This window comes from Schistocerca americana, chromosome 3 (genome assembly GCF_021461395.2).
Source record: "Schistocerca americana isolate TAMUIC-IGC-003095 chromosome 3, iqSchAmer2.1, whole genome shotgun sequence".
NCBI classification, from domain to species: Eukaryota; Metazoa; Arthropoda; class Insecta; order Orthoptera; family Acrididae; genus Schistocerca; species Schistocerca americana.
Window position 1 is genome coordinate 161,950,113 of NC_060121.1, and position 4,046 is coordinate 161,954,158.

The 4,046-nt window shown below is 35.9% G+C and overlaps 1 non-coding gene across 1 annotated transcript; it reads right to left on the reverse strand.

Annotated features, from left to right (window-relative positions):
- Positions 1-253: 253 nt before the first annotated feature.
- On the reverse strand, positions 254-461 carry LOC124608408. Its single transcript, XR_006979052.1, has one exon. It is a non-coding gene; the product is annotated as a small nucleolar RNA U3 (small nucleolar RNA).
- Positions 462-4,046: the final 3,585 nt, after the last annotated feature.

Consider the following 4,046-nt stretch of genomic DNA (forward strand, 5'->3'; position numbering starts at 1 on the left):
TGACGTTCCTCACCAGACACTATTTAACTGTTCATTTTACTGAATAAGAAAGCTTAAACCAACTCCGCCGTTTAGCGACTACTAGCCGCATATATACTTAATTTGAGAATACCACCACCAATATAAATACATGGTAACCTTACAAGCATGAAGGCGACAATGGCGAACAATGGCGAACGAAATGGAATTGACTAAAAACTATTAACTCTAAATTGTGAAATTTCAACAGCCTTGTTTCGTTGTATTAAAAAACACCACTCGGAAAGCACTATTCCCTTCCCACACCCCAAAAGGCATGGTGAACGATCATCGATTGCAGATGAGATCCTACGAATCCCATTCTGCATGCCTCACGCTCAGGGAAAGTGCTACCACTCATCATCGTGGTTGCGTCTACTCCAGTATGGAACTAGAGAGAGTTGAAGACATACTACAGAAATGATCCTGTGAAGTATGATCTTAGCACTACGATGCCTTACTCAGATACTTATCTCCACGCCGGGACAGCTTCGTTTTCGAGAACAATCAATGCCACTGATACAAGGGTCAAGTTGGAGCAAAAACAGCTCCATTAACTCATTTTACCGTAATAAATATGCGCAATCACTGCTTTTTAGCAGTATCCGTATCCTGTATTCTATATTACACGCTGAAAATGTTCTCATGGATGCCGACACAACTGCAGCGGGACAAAGTAGTTCAGCGCCGTACGTTAGATGGCTTGCGTGAGAGTGACTTCCGAAAACACCCGTTACTTGTCAGTAGGACAAGGTCCACACTCACACTTCGCAGGCATGCTGGTTGCTGGCAATGGCATAGTAATCTGCGTGTGTTTGGTGTGGGGGTTATGTTCCTGAAACCTCGGATTAAGGGCGGAACTAACTTTAAACTGGTTACTGGGTTATGTTTGTGCGTCGACATATTTTATAAAGGCTCGTTACTAAATCGTATGCTGGATATTATACGTGACATAATTTTCGTTACTTACATCTCGAAAATGTCAAAATCCCTATAAAAAATATATTTGCAATTTCTTTAAAGGTGTCTAACCACACTTGGCATGTACGTCAATTACTTATTTTACTGCACCGAAGCTTCATCGATCGGAGATTTGTTTCGCGTCACATTATTACCGTGCTAATATTTGACTGGCTGCATTAATTGCTGTAGCCATTCCCACTCTGTACATGTTTGGGGTGTCTTCTGTATCCAACGGGACTTCAGTTAATTTTGGGGTTATGTTGATGCTCACCAATACGAACGTGTGGTAAGCTACACTTTAATGAAACAATGAATAATCAGTTCATTTCACTGAAGAAAAAACACACACACACTTACTTTGTAATGAACTACTTTGTAATGAAAAACAAACAGTTGTCTTAGAAGAGCCAACTAATAATTTATATGTTCATATCAACTTTTCAAATTAGTTAGTTTCGTGTTTCATGGATCATTGGCACTATAGATCGTAATGATGTGTTTCGTGATGCTTGGTTACTTTGTCTACAAATTGGACAGGTGTTTCCATGTAAACGTGACAATATTTCTTTTATATCAGTTGCACTACTGTAGATACATTACTGTTGTTAATTGTTTATTTCATCTATTTGACCGCATTGGAGAAGCAGACGTACTACAAATGTTGGACAATACAGTCAGCTACAAACAAGATTAAAACGGTATATTAAAAATGTATTTTTAATCTTAGTTGAGTCTTACTGTATTCTCCAAAATCTTGCACAGTACGTCTGTGTTTCTGATGTGATTAAATAGGTAGTACTATGTAGAATTGATGCAATGTTTGCAAACAATGTACAGATCAACATTTTGAAGTCTGTAGTATTGAAATTACTGCAAAGGGCATATCTGTTAGAGTACTTACAATTCACACAGCTCTGGCATGGAAGTTTTGTATTTTTATGAATAAGTTATGATCTCTTTTGGCTAAAAGATCCAAGTCTTTGTAGTCAGTCATGTGTCTGCCATGGTTAACTTCCCTACTAAACTTACAGAGAATTGCAAAAGTCTTCTAGACATTTTTTTTTACAAGAGTAGAATAAACAGTGTAAGTATATGCGAAATCATAAATGGCTTTTCTGACCATAATGGCAAACTGTTTAAGGTCAACATCAGTTTAACAAAGTTTCCCACACATATAATTACTTTAGATGTATAAACACTGCCTTTCATTACTATTTGTCAAACATTGATTGGATTAAGTGTATAAGATAACTAATGTATATCATAAATTTAATATATATATATATATATATATATATATAAAATAAAGATGAGGTGACTTACCGAACAAAAGCGCTGGCAGGTCGATAGACACACAAACAAACACAAACATACACACAAAATTCAAGCTTTCGCAACAAACAAAAAAGAATTGCAAGGAAGAACATTGAAAACCATGGATTACTGAAGGAATTAAAATTTCTTGCAGCTGACTAAAAGGGAATTATATGCCTCATTAAGAACATCAAATGATCCCCTTCAAAGATCTTAATACAAATTGTCCTGTAGGGTTTTAAAACTGCTTAAAAATTGAGACACTTGTATGTTCAATCTGAAATTGATAACTCTAGGATTAAAATAAAATCAATTTGGAAGATCACAGAGAGGCTGTGGGAAGTGCAATAAGAATGATAATGCCATAGAGATAAGCTATAATGACAAGGTGGTATACAATCCTGCAACAATTTCTAACATTTAACAATCACTTATTAACTGCAGCAGACAATGTGGGTTATAAGCGCTCATTAAAAGCAGCCAAGAATTTATAACAATGAGCTAACCACAACTTATATGGCCCGATTTGTACAGCTCCAGCCACTATTAGTAAAGTTTCACATTTTCACTGAATCATTCCAGCAAGGTGTTGTCCCAGAGAGATCACAGTTTGGTATAGGAAAACCTGTTTTTAAGAATGACGACAAAACTAATTCACCCACTTACTGCCCAATATCTCTGCAAATTGCTTCTTAGAATTGTTAGAGAAACTGATGTATAAAACAACTGTAGACCACCTAAATATTCACAACATCCTCAGGAAAAACCAGTTCAGTTCAATTCCCCTCCCCCTCAAAAAAGTAAATAAATAAATAAAGCTGGCAACTTTCTCTCACACAACTGAAATTCTTGTATCCCTAAATAACAAACAAAACATCCCCCAAATGAATGCTGAATTTTATGGTTTGAATTGCAACACTGACAGATGGGCAGAATCATATCTACACAACAAAAAGCAGATGGTGATACCTAATTATACTGATGGCTGTTTTGTTTTATCTGAGTGGGGCACATTAAAATGTGAAGTGCCACAAGGATCCATTTTGGGACGTTTGTTATCTTCACCAATGATCTCCCACTCTATACAAACACTGAGAGCAAATTTACTCTTTTTGCTCATGACACTATTATTTTGATTCAAAGCTGAAAAATCAGTGAACTAGAAGATATGCACAATGTTGTACTTGTACACATCTTACACTGGCTTAAGTCTAAATTAACATTGGATATTTTAAAAAAACTCAATATATGCAATTTCATGCATCTCAACAAGAAAATGAAGTAATCCACTCGAACTGTGATAACCAAAATATATTACATTGTGAATCTTCTAAGTTTCCCTGCATTCAAACTAATGGCACGTGAAGTTGGTCTGGGCATATCCTAGAGACCTATAAGCTTTTCTTTTCTTTTTTTCTTTTCTTTTTTTTTTTTTTTAAAAAACCTCAGTATGATAACTTACACACTATGTGGAATTACCCCTGTGCTGATATGAATGCTGTCAAGGCTGCTTATTTTGTCTACTTTCACTCCGTCATGTCACATGGTATAATTTTTTGGAGTTATCAACCGTTAGCCAGAAGAATCTTTATTGCACATAAGAGAGCAGTTAGAATAATGAATGGCATTCATCTGAGAGATTCTTGCATAAACCTGTCCTGCAAGCTCCAAATTAATCACCACATCTCAGTACTTATTTTCTTTTACGATTTTTGTCTGTGATAACCATCGTCTTTTTTGACACATAATAG